Source organism: Pinus tabuliformis, chromosome 7 (assembly GCF_031772625.1).
Source record: "Pinus tabuliformis cultivar Carrire ecotype Pingquan chromosome 7, CPIR1, whole genome shotgun sequence".
Classification (NCBI taxonomy): Eukaryota; Viridiplantae; Streptophyta; class Pinopsida; order Pinales; family Pinaceae; genus Pinus; species Pinus tabuliformis.
In genome coordinates, this window is record NC_142293.1 from 886,618,877 (window position 1) to 886,632,720 (window position 13,844).

The following is a 13,844-nucleotide window of genomic DNA, read 5'->3' on the forward strand; positions in this document are numbered from 1 at the left end:
ATGCTGATGAGTGGCTTCGATTTGAATTCCACAACTGATTTTAAAGTTCTCATGGACTCATTGAAATTTTGTTTGATGTGCAAGGTAACGATGGATTTAGGATCAGTATACTCATCAACAGGTTAATGAGGGAGGCAAAAGTTGAAGGTGGTGAATGAGGGCAATCTGAAGAGATTTGAAAAGGTGAAAACGAGATCGGAGGACCGAAATCAGTTAGCTGAAAAAAGGACAAAAATTGAAAACAGAAGGAAGATAAACTTTGTGGAAACAACAAAGCGGAAGGGACGGAAATATAACCAAGCTAACAACACCATAAAATGAATTTAACCTACTCAGGAAGTAACCACCATGTGGTGGCTACTGGAAGTATCTCTTGAGATGTTGGCCATTAACAGGGAGTTTTTCAGTCTCTCCCTGTAAAGTTTTCAATTTGTAAGTTCCTTGACCAATTTTTTCCATAACCTGGAATGGGCCCAGCCATAAGTGTTGGAATTTCGTGTGCTTACCTTTTGGCTCATTTAGCTTGTTAGATTTCAAGACTAGCTCTCCTACTTGGTCATTTTTATCTCCTACCAGTTGGAAATCAAACCATCTTTTCATAATCATTTGGTGATTTCTGAATTTATTTCTGGCTTTATGTCTCAATTCCTCCAACCTCACCAGTTGGTTGATCCTTTCTTGAAGTAAGGCTGAAGGGGTTCCTCTTGAAGCTTGGGAGAGCTGTAAAGAGGTAAGGGTAACGTTTGGAGGAAAGATGGCTTCCTGTCCATAGATGAGGAATTATGTGGAGTTTCCTAAGGCCACTTTGGGGTGACCCTATCGGCCTAAAGGGCATTTTTTAAAGCGTTGTGCCAGTTCCTCTGGTTGTTGGCGACAGATTTACGGATTATGCAGATGAGGTTTTTATTTGAGGACTCTGCAACTCCATTTCCCTGGGGGTAATATTTTGATGTATACCTTATGTGAATTGATTTATCAATAGCAAATTCAGTCAATTTCAGTGATGAAAAGTAACAATCATTATCAAATACGAGAGCATCAGGGATACCATACCTATTAATAATGAATTTCTCAATAAATGATATTACCTCATCTTCGTTTACCTTCTGAAGCGAGATGGCTTCGGTCCATCTGGTGAAGATTGCATTGCCCTTTTATTTGCAAGGCGTTGTATTCTCATGATGGTATCTATTCTTTTAGGATCAATAACAATTCCTTCTTTAGAGAGGATATGACCCAGTAGTTTCCCTTCTATAACTGTGAAGACGCTCTTCTTGGGATTCAACGATATTCCATACCTTCGGCATCTTTCGAAAATCTATTTCAGGTGATAAATATGATCCCTTTTGTGATATGTGTTACACAGTAATTTGTCACCGTCCCTGTTACCCCTTCTCCCGCACATTGGAGGACTTATTCTGGGACCTGTGAGAAGTGACATAACCTGAAAACACTTGCATTGTATCCCCTTGATTATGTACTTCATATACCCTGAAGACACCTTCTGCAAAATACCCATAAAAATAGCCCTTTTTCCATTGGCGCGGGTTCACTATGTATCACTCGCGCCAATAGGGGAAATACTCCAAAGAGGACGCGCCAGCTAGCGCTCTGTCTCAGAGTTGCACTCGCGCCAGCCCAGTTGGGTAAAGTTTTTAACAAACCAACTTACGAAGGTTCTTCCTAACCTATTCATGAATTGATTCCATCTTGAGTTAGTTCAGTTGGGCTTCGAATCTCCATAGAAGGGAAGTAGTTCTCCACCTCTCATGGAATCTTCTTAGTGATAAAGCCAATCCCATGAATCTTGTGGATGACCCTAACTCCTTCTCCTCTATCTATAAAAGCTTATCCTTTTGCCTTTGACAAGTTAGTCTCCAAGTTCAAAATTCTAAGTCTCAAAGTCTGAGAATTGCCAAGTTCATGCTACAAGGAGCATTATTCATTCTCATGAGGCTAAATCTAAAGTGAGGAGATTCTTGTCCAAGTAACCAAGGAGAGAGAGGCTTGTTCCCCATTCCCAACAAGCTTTGCAAGGCATGTGCTGCTAATCACCCAGCCAAAGGAGGATTTGACGTCATAACTATGGTTGTATTTTTCTTTGTTTATCAATAATAGACGACTATCATTATGGTTCCACTCTTATTGTCTTTTGTAATGATGATTGAGTTATATCCTTTCTGACTGATATATAGTTGCATCTATTGGATTTTATGCTTGTATTTGTGTCGTTCTTTGCATGTGCAGGTGTCCGTTCACGAGGATCATGGGGATTGTGACCGGCCGGAGCAAAGGAACGGGAGCGACGACTCTTCTACAAATATTAACGTTGGAATCCAGGTAGGCCCTCATCATCGGTCTTTGATTTGCAATTAGGAACCTGCGTGTTAGCGTTGTTTGATTGTTGCTAGACCCCATTTGGTCTAGTAGGGATCGCCTCTGTCCGCAGAGGGGATTTACCTCCACAACAATATGAATACACAGTGATGTCATCCATGTAAACCACCATTGATCTGTTAATCAACCCTCTGAAAGCTATGTCCATAGCTCTCTGGAATGTGGCACCCGCATTAATAAGTCCAAAAGGCATTTTATGATATGCGTAAGCGCCCCATTTAGTGTTGAAGGTTGTCTTAAGTTGATCCCCATTAGATACCAACACTTGATTATATCCTGAAAACCCATCTAATAAGGACAACATTTCAGACCCATAAATGCACTGAAGAATGTGATCCATAAAAAGGACAGGGTAGTTATCCTTTTGTGATGCTTTGTTCAGGTTTTTGAAATCGATACACAGCCTGATGTCTCCATTTTTCTTTCTTACTGGCACGAGATTGGATACCCAGCAGGTGTGTCTGATCGAGAAGATCGATCAGATGATTTTAGCATCCAGAATTTTGTTTAATTCTTTCTTCACCAATGGTTCTAGGCTTGGATGCATCTTACGAAGCTTTTGTTGGTAGGGATTAGCCTCCTTTTCCAAAGGAATTACATGTTGCATAACGCTGGTATCAAAGGTTTTTAAGTCTCCATATGTCCATGCAAAGACATTCTTGTATTCTTTAAATAGCTTAACAAATGTAGCCTTCTCTTGTGGAGAGCACCCCAAGCCCAAATTGACATTTTTTGGGTCTTCATTGGTTCCAAGGTTGACCGATTCATACTTCATAGATGAGCTATGCATTTTACAGTTAGTCGGCTTCTTGAATTTATCATGCAGGTCATACAAGTGCTCCATCTTGACAACTGACTTGGGATTTATATTGGACTGATCCTTTTCCTCATCTTCCCTTTCATTCATAAGCCTGTCATGCTCCTTTTCATCAATGACTACATTCTTGAATGTCTTCTCGCAGTGTGAGAACTCAAGGATTTTCTCATTCTCTTCGAACACCTGCCAATTTGAGATGTTATCAGACACAGATGGTCTGAAAATTAATTCAACATAACATTTATTCTTCTTTAATCTAAAATCAGGCAAAAGTTTAGCAACCAGACCAGCCATCAGATCGGCATCTTGGTTTTTCCTTCGAGGTATGTATGTGATACTAAAAAAATCAAAACTGTCAATTAAGCTCCATACCTCATGCTAGTATCTTACCAGGTGTGGTAATTGCAATGTATCCTCTTCCTTACTTGATCCACAATTATCTGTGAGTCACCAAAAAATTTAAGATTGTTTACCTTCATATTAATGGCTTTCTTCGGTCCCTGCAGCAAGCCTTCATATTCTGCAGTGTTGTTCGTGCATGCGAACTCCAACCGGCTGGCCATTAGATGTTAGTTCCCTTGCGGGTCAATGAGAATGCTCTCAGCACCTACACCTTCAAGGCAGTTAGAGCCATCAAAATAGAGTGCCCAAAATATAGAGTCTAATGTTATATCAATTGAATTGCTTTCTATGAAATTAGTCCTATCATCTACTATATTACAGGGTGGTTCATCAGTTGGACTACAAGGGAGGGCTTCCAACTGTGTGTTTGTTGCAGCTTCTTCAATTGTTTCTGCATGGAATTCTCCAAAACAGGTGTTCGTGGCACAGACATTAAAACTATAATTCCCAAGTATAGAATTGGTAAACATTACAAGCTCATTGGAGCCGTTTAATTCTGTCACCACATACTTCATGTATCTTTCTCGATCAACTCTCAGCATATCACCCTTCCCCTTCTGAAGCAGCAAGAGATGGGACCAATCAGTTGAGAAATATCCATTGAGTTTTGTTGACCAGTCCCTACTAAGCAGCATTCCATAAGCCTCGGGTATATGGACTACCACTATATCAATGACTTGTGTGTATTGGTTTAGCAGCCATCTGAATCAACACATCTTTCAACTCCCCAATTACTTTCACATTTGTCTTGTACAATTGCATAATTCGAGTCCCAGTTTTCTCGCGTATCGCATGCAGTCTTTTAGCAACAACGTAAGGCATCACAGTGATGAGGCACCAGAATCTACCAAGAAATTGTGTACGTTCATTTTGAGAATTTCAAATGTGATAAGGAAAGTTGGAGTCATGGATTTTGATTTTCTCCCTATCATGGCTACACTGACATCTTGGGGTTTTTTATTCATTTTAGACAGAGTGGCTTCCATAGCTGATGGTATTTGGGTTGTACTGGGGGTACTAACAGGTCTAGACACTGACTTTTTGGTTTGGCTACTTGGGATGGTGGGAGTTTTGCAATTCTGCTCATTCATAGCTTTCAAGAGAAAATCTCTTTGCTGCGTTAATTTTAGCAAATCAAAGTATGTGATATTAGCCCTATATTTCTTAAGATCATCCACAATGTTGTAATCAATGTTATAAACAGGGTAGGGGAGAGTAAACATATCGGTTTTTCCATTCTTAGGTGGGATTTTACCATTTTGAGTCGTCCTCGTTGCAGTCAGAGATGTATTCTCTTTCTCTGGATAGTTTGCAAATGGAGTATTCTTGGACTCACCACTAGGTCTACCCTTCTCGATAGGAACTTTTGGAGCGAATTCCTTCAAAGGGCGAACATCTTTCTTTGTCTAGTCTACAAGATTAATCACACCCGCAAGTGGCCCTTTACTTCGTGTGTGGATTTCATTAGCGTGGATTTCTGCCATACTGTCTCCTTTGTCATCATCGTTCTCATTTGTATAGAAATCCCACAGTACATTGATTTGATATTCTTCGTCCAAGGGCTCTTCTACTTGGTATTCTTCCTCATTTTCTTGTTCTGGCTCCAACTCCACTATAGGTTCTTCTTTGTTAAGGAGTGATCCTATAAGAGCCAACTATTCCATATTTAAATTCCCTTCATTGGGTGGAGCAGGCAACGCAAGTTGACCATGACCACCTTTTGTCTTCTTACGATAGAAATGTTTGAAGGATTTTTTATTGTAATACTCTCCTCCACTCTCTCCAAAATTCATTTTCATATCGATGACTGTGTTTATCATTTCTTAATTATCCAGTGCAGACCTTCCACACCTGTGGTGTCCCTTTCTTTGCTCTCAACCACTTTGTTATCACTCCCATTATTCTTCCTGGATGACTGAGAGGCTTTCTTTCCTTCGGTCATATGATGACATGTTGTGAGACTGATCATTTCATTCTCGACTTTTATTGCTTCATCGATAGAACCTTGTAAGTTTTGTGCATTACTTCTCTTGACCCACATTGCAGTAAGGACAGGGAGAGCAGTGATGCAGAATTCCATGAGCACCTCATCAGTAGGTCTAGCGTTGGCCAGGATTCTGTTGAACAAAGTGTTGAACCGGATATTAAAATCCTTGACCTTTTCTTTGGCTTCCATTTTTAAACGGGATAGTTCTAAAACTAAGGCCGCAAGTGTTTTGTCATCGCCAAACTTGTCTAAGAAGGCTTGTTGAAAGGCACCCCATGAGGTGATCGATCCTATTCTCAAGCTAAAGTACCATGTGGAGGTCGCACCAATCAGAGTAAAAGGGAATAAGCGACATACCACATCCTCATCAGCTACCCCCAACATGCGCACGGCCAGGAAGAAAGAGTGAATATGGTTATCAGCAGTGTCTCCCCACTCAAGGTCGAATTTAGGTAATACTCTTTCTGCGTTCTTGGGTAAGGGATGTTGCTGCCCAGGTACTGCTATGACATTTTGTGCAAGCCAGGGAGGGAGTTCTCTCAGAGAAGGTGGAGGTTGATTCCCACCTGGAGGAGGTGGTGGAGGCTGATTCCCACCCGGAGGGGGAAGTAGAGGTTGAATACCACCCGAAGGGGGAACATTAGCCATATTATGGATATGGAAGTTCTGGTTGAGGGTTTCTTTGAAGCATTCTTTGCTAGGATTTCCCAAATCGAACCAGGGATTACCTTCAGAAGGGGGATCCTCAGGAATTTCTTCCCAAGGAGATTCGATACTTTGCAAAGACTCTAGCACAATATCTTCAAAAGAAGGGGCTACAGATGTCTCTTCATTTATGTGATAGATCGTTGGCTTTCTTTTAGCAGTCGGAGGTAAAGACTGAAAGATAGGGAGTTGTGATAGGGTACGAGTGTAAGCACAAGTAAGTACTCCGACTGGTTGTTCTCGAGTGACAGGGTACTCCCACAGTCTCTCTTCCTTGGGTGACCCAAACACGGAACTTAGATTCCCTTCCTCTGCTTCTTCGAAATGAGGCTTTTCCAAACGGGAGGAGGGATCTTTTTGACCTTTATGATCCATGCATTAATCTTTTCGAATCCATGCGTGACATTTATAGATGAAATCATAAAAAGTTGTGGATGGCGGTTCAGGCCCTCCTTCTAGCGCCAATTTGTTGACACGGTGAATTTTCGCTATACCAACAAGGGGAACTAACCCGATCGCCAACCCCAATGAGTTCTACTTTCGTTTGGGATGGCTAGCTCCAACGGGTTTTAAAGGATCCTGTAAACTGTTAAAGGTGTTGAGAGATTGCTTCCTTGAGGAAGACTTCAATTAAATCAACAAAAAGAAATAGCTAACCTCTATCTATTAAATCCTATCTATGCTCATTCTAACTACTCTAATCTATCCTGTAGGAGCATAACAAAAGAAGGTTAAACATCATATATAGATCCCAAGTTCAAATGAATCAATTACTGGTCCACCTAAGAACAAGGTTGTATTAAATCCTAATTGCAATCCAATTACTTATATAGGAATACACATTCCTTTCCATACAAATAACACTTGCAACTGATGTTTAACAATGTTTCGAATCAGCAACCTTTCATGAGTTAAGCATGCTATTGAATTATATTTGAATAACAAAGAATAACCATGAACTGTATGTTATCAATATGAACAAAGAAAAACAAATTTATCTTTATGCCAACAACAACACCCTGATTCCAAACATATAAAAGAGGAAGAGAATAGATCTGAAACAAAAGGCTCCTTTTAGACCCAAACAGTCTGCTTTATTCATAATAACTCAAAAGATATTCTACCCCAAAAAAGGTCCTTATCTCCTATTTGGAGGTAATACTTATGTCGCTATAAATGACTCTGGGTCTTCCCTCCACCTTTCACCTTCCCCCTGTTCTTTTCAATATACAGATCAAAATACACAGACGTAGAACAGTCGATGTCACTGCTAACACGTAGAAGGAATTTCCTGTCACTGGAGCGCTTCATTTCCTGGGGAAATGAATAGATGTTGATTAGAAGAGGATGATTGTGTGTCATCTCTTCATGATGAAACCTGGGGCAATTTCACTTTCGGAATACACAGGCAACGCGTGGAACCCGACTGAGAATGCCTAAGGCTGCCTCTTTAAACGAAACACATCTGCATATATGGACTCTCTGAATCTGCTCATGCGTTTTTTTTTCTCCTCGCTTAGCAGAGATAATTAACATTATTTTTATGATTATAAAACATCACAACATGATCACAAACAAACCTTGCATTCAGCCACAGTTTCTATTTAATCTTGCAACGCCGAGCAACTCTAATTGTCAAACCACTGAACCTTGCTATGACACGTATTCTCGTTGCCCCTAATATTCAATTTTACTCAAGGATTGCCTTAACAATGTTTCAAGGACAGACCTATTCATTTTGCAGGATTTTCTCTTGAAAACCTCGACCATAGCCTTTCATCGCAATACATAGGAAAACACGAGAAAACATTCGGCCAAGCCATAAGGCCTAACTTGAAATGATATACACTCGGGCCTATAGTTATCATCGGGTCCGCCATATCGCATCGCAATGCTTCAATGGGCTTTCCCTTTAAATACTAGACCACAAAACTTCATCGAAAATATGGGAATACACGGGAAAAACCCGCATCCGACCATAAGGCCAGACTTGAAATACTATGTGCCTAGATTCATAGTTGTCAGCGGGTCCGGAATATCAAAGTGTGCCTTACATATAACCCTTGGGTTCTGCCGATTGCGATATGTGATTAGGGAAGCGAACTCGATAATGTATGTATTATACTTGATAGTCATGTCGAGTCCGTTGTATTGCACCGGCCTTATGGCTCAGCTTTGACTCTTGCCGATTGCGATATGCGAAAGGCTCCGGACCCGATATATATATATATATTATGGTTAATAATGTCGTCAGGTCTGGAGTATAGTGGTGCACATTATATACGAGCCCTAGGGCCCGGCCGATTGCGATATGTGATGGGGCTCCAGACCCGAAATATATATAATGTGGTAAATAATTCCATCGGGTCCAGAAGATAGGTGTGCCTTATATATATAGCCTTGGAATCCCGCCGATTGCGATATGCGATGGGGATCCGGCCCGAAATATATATATTATGGTTAATAATGTCGTTGGGTCTGGTGCCTTATGGTACGCATTGTGTTGATTACGATAGGAGGAAAAGGGTGATTTATGCATGTTTGTGAAGCATTTCCATCGTAAAGAGTTATAATGGAAATAAAGGTGTGATAGAAGGTTTTTGAGGGTTGAAAAAGTCTCGATGGAGGATATGAATGAAGGGCAGGAAAGGGTTATAGATGAATCATGTGGATATTTATTAAGGGGGCTTAACCATTAGGAATTGAAGAATTGACTCGGCAACGAGTTAAAGTTCCTGGGATAAAACAGATCATTCGGAGAGGTGAAATATCACTTTTAGAGGACCCATTCAAATTTTCTACTAGAGCATGTTTTAATAGGGTGGTGGTTGTGGCCACAACAAGGCCATGACCCCCGCCGGCCCTCCCTCAACCATCACATAAAAAATCGTTTAATTAAAAAGGGGTGGGCGGGCCACCTCCGGTGGACCTAGCCCACACCCCAACAACCCCAACGACATGGCCATGTAATAAATGAACCGTGGGTGAAGGGGTTTGAACCCGCTCGACTGGAATGGTCGACCCACCACTCAGGCACACACACAACATCAACGACCCTTGTGGCATATGCCAACCAAACACCAACGCAAAACATTAATACATGTTTCAAACATAACTCAAACCGTTTATAACAAATCATAACCACACCTCTATTTAAAAAGGACAATTATGGTTAACGCGCCAGGTTTGGCATGGGCGGGATTTGATCCCCCGACCCCATGCTTTTCATTCCTAATTTTTACCATGAGGCCAACGGCCTATTCCTTGGTTTATCTGCCCAATGTAAAATACTTAAGCTCAGTTCATTTCCACAGCGGGGAGAGGGAGAACGGAAGTGCCAAATGGAGGAATGGAACCCCGTTATGCAAAGCGGAACGGAGGCCAAAGAGAGCGAGGAAACCGAGGCACAATTTTTTTCAATTGTTTTGCAGGTGGAACCATGATTGAGCCAAATTTTCAAGAGGGCGAAATTTTGCCAGTGTCCAAATTGGACAAATTTTATGTCGATCTTACACTTCTCAGCGACACGAACCTGATGGCGCGGTCAGAATTTTGATCTGAGAAGCAGATCTTCAGATGACTCGGAGGAGGGAATCTTTGGGGAATCTAATAATAATAATAATATCCATTTTTAAGGTCACAACCAAGCCAGACACCAAATTGGTGTATGAGACCCCCTTGTTTGTGGGACAAGGGACCCACCTCCGCGCAGCGATTTGACTACTAAGTCTACGAAGGCATACATACTCTACCCCCCTCTGGTTTTGAACCTGTGACCTCTTAGGAGGAAACACACGCTCTTAACCATTAGGCCCACTCAAGCTGTATCTAAGGGGATCTAAAAGATCCTTGTAGCCCTAGATTCTCACTTTGTCAGAATTCAGAAATTTGACAGTCGATTTTACACTATTCGACACCACAAATATGATGGTGTAATCAGATTTTCCATTTGAGAATTTTATTTTTTGACCACTTTTGAAAGTGGAGTGCAGGTGTCAGCATTCGATGTGTGAAGCAGTCATTTCCATGAGATTCGACGCCACAAGATTGTTACGGCCAGCTTCAGCAGTTTGACATCCTTTTCTTCAGATGGCCCCAGGATGTGAGGTATATTCAGTGTTCATGTACTTCTTTTTGCTATGAGATGCATTGTGCTGCATAGATCCGTGTTTGATGTTTGATGTGGGATCTTGTTTTCTTACTTGTTTCATGATTCCTGCTTGATCTAACGCTGAATAATCTCTGTGTTGTACTTGTTGTCATGATTCGTCATGTTTTATTTGAGATCCCTTTGTCATCATGTTTATGGGATACTCATGTTTTCGCCATGTATGCCTGAATTGAGATCCCTTTGATGCTATGTTCGCGGGATGCTCATTATTGTCATATGTGAAGTTATGTCATACTGATAGGAGTCATTTTTGAATGTGAGTTCGTGTAGTGGAACATCTCTTGGAGCCACTCCTGCATGAGGGAATTTTCCTTGTATGATAGCGATGTCACCACCTTTGTACATCATCACTCTTTCCAGCACTGAATGCAGCGACCTACACCATCTTGACACTGGGCCCAGATACGTAGTCCCTCTTGGACAAACTCCGTTATCAACGTCTTGAGTTTTATGTTGTTGATTCTTGTCATGTTCCTTTTTCGTTATAGCATGCATTTATGTTCCTTTATGCTATTTTAAATGCAATTCTAATCACATCACAAAAGTAAAAGATCTTGGTTAAAATCCGGGAGTTGAGTCAACTCGGATCAAGTTTGGTATCAGAGCAGTCTTTGCGTGGATGTGAATTGCAAACGTGAACAATGAAACGTGCAGTGACAGAGGATGAAAAAGCGATGTACGAAACCATGCTCAAAGCTTCCTAAAGGGTGGAAATAATATATGAAGCACTACAAAAAGAGACAGAGGAAAAGGAGCGATTGAAACTTCAGTTGCAAGCCACGGAAGAGACCCTGGAAGAATTGAAGCACAACAAACAAAATCTTCAAACAGAGAACGATGAATTGAAGATGCTTCTACACGAAGAGAAGGAGAAAAAACAGAGTTTGTTACAACAGTTGCAAGGTAAGGAAGAGGCCTTGGAAAAGCTGCAGCGTGACCCATGTGAGGTAAAAAGTAATTCTCTAAATTCATGTATGTGTCTTGATGATGATTTCGCTATTTTTGAAAATCATACCATAGGAATTAGCTCCAAACTGTTGAAGAAAATGGGTTATGAAGGAAAAGGCTTGGGCATAAATGGCCAAGGAATTGTCAACCCCATCAAAGTAGAATAATTACCTCATCAGGCAGGACTTGGGTATGTCAGTTAGGAAGTTGGGGAATGGGCCAAGACAGACACTGAACCACCAACAATAGATGATGAGAAGTCCTCATCAGTTCTTTCCAACTCAATAGGGAAGGTAAAAGAGGTTGATTTCCTTTCAGTTTCATCTTCACATAGTATGATTTCTGTTGGAGATGTGGAGATACCAATTGCAGGGAGAAACGTGAGGCTCCTTACCAGGACGAGGCACGAGGAGAAAAAAGAACTTGGTGTTAATAACCAAGGCATAACTCAACCATTGGAGGTTAAGCAGAGACCTCGATTTGGAGGCATGGGATACACCAAAGGAGAATTCTCGAAGGTGTCAGATTCTTTCGAGACATCGTCGAAATCGTCAAGGGAAGAGAATGATGGGAACACATCCCCATCATCCCATGGTAGTGCCCATTGCAGGGAGAGAACTGAGGCAAGCTATTATCACCATATTGACACCAATGACGGCAAGGAAAGGTATAACCAGTTTCAATATTCAAATGGCCATTTTGATTATAATCATGTTGTTAATGATGAACATAAAACATGGCATCGAAAAACATGTACTTTTTGTGGATTACATAACCATACATTTTCTAAGCGTTGGAAAAGAATAACAACACACAAAAGGATGAGGCATGAAAGACCCTCTCAACAGCAGGTAAAGAAACATTTTAAGCATATCTGGAGGAAGAAGACCTATTGCAATCATTGCGATAGAAGTGGCCATCAAAGAGCCACATGTTGGAGGCTCCATCCAGAGTAGCGCCTTAAAGACAAAGTGACGGTGCATGAACCAGATGAAATGGTTGTTCAACAAGAAAAAACACCATAGGAGGGTGACCCATTCACATTGATAAGTGAAAAATGGTTTCTAGATAAGTTAGCTTTTCATGGTCGTGCTTTTGTAAATCATTTGTTGCATTTTAAGATGTAAAAGTGATGATGTGTTTTCCATCACTTGTTGAAGCAACAATGGTGTCTGGTATTATTTTGTGTTGCATTTTACACTCTGAAAGTGATGTTGTGTTTCCATCACTTGTCAAAGAAAAAATAGTGTTTGGCCTTATCTTTGTAAATCATGTGTTACAGTGATGATGTGTTCGCCATCACTTGTTCGAGCAACAATGATATGTTGGCCTTGTTTTTGTAGCTGGGGTATTGTGTCCATCTTGATGTAAACTTGACCATTGAGTATGTGTTATAAACTCATGGTAAGTATGGGATGCTTGGGTCATTAGTTGGTAATATAAGACAAGCATGTAATTTTCAAAAAAATGTACTACAGGTTGCAGAGGTTGTAGGTGTCGGCTCATCGCTTAAGGCTCCAAAGAATAAAGGTGAAGGAGATGGAAGCGAGACCTTTTCAGGATGCTTGTGATGCAAACAAGGTACATAGAAGTTGTAGATTATTTTTCATGCTTTTGGAGGACCAAAAGCTCCTAAGTGGGGAGGAATGATCCAAGTGGCTCTAGAGACACACACAGGACAAAGAGGGCTTATGGAAGCTCAAAAATCAAAGTGATCAGAATGCTTTCAAACTAGTACCAAAGCGTAGATCTTGTCATCCTGATCGCAATGGTGTGAATGGTTCGTCAATCCGAGCTTGTATGAGGGAGAACGAGCCAGTCAAAGTTTTGGTCAAAGTTGGGTTGTGGGCCATGTTTAAGTGTCCTACAATTTGACTGATCCCGAGGCATGAAACCTAGGTCCCGAAAGCGGGCAAATTTGTTGGATCGTTGATTTTTCTAATATCCCCTATATTAGACAAATTCGAAAAATATGTTTGTTGTTAAAAAATAAAAATAAATAAATATATTATTTGGGGTGGAGGGCCACCAACCCTGCCACCCCCCAATGACCAACACATAATATAAAATCAAAATTTTAATTATGGGTCGACAAGCCATGACCCCCACCGGCCCTCCCTCAACCATCACATAACAAATCATTTAATTAAAAAAGGGTGGGCCGGCCACCTCTAGTGGACCCGGCTCACACCCCAACAACCCCAATGACATGGCCATATAATAAATGAATCATGGGCGAAGGGGTTTGAACCCGGCCAGCCCACCACTTAGGTGCCCACACAACATCAACGACCCTTGTGGCATATGCCAACCAAACACCAACGTAAAACATCAATACACGTTTCAAACATAACTCAAACCGTTTGTAACAAATCATAACCGCACCTCTATTTAAAAAGGACAATTATGGTTAACGT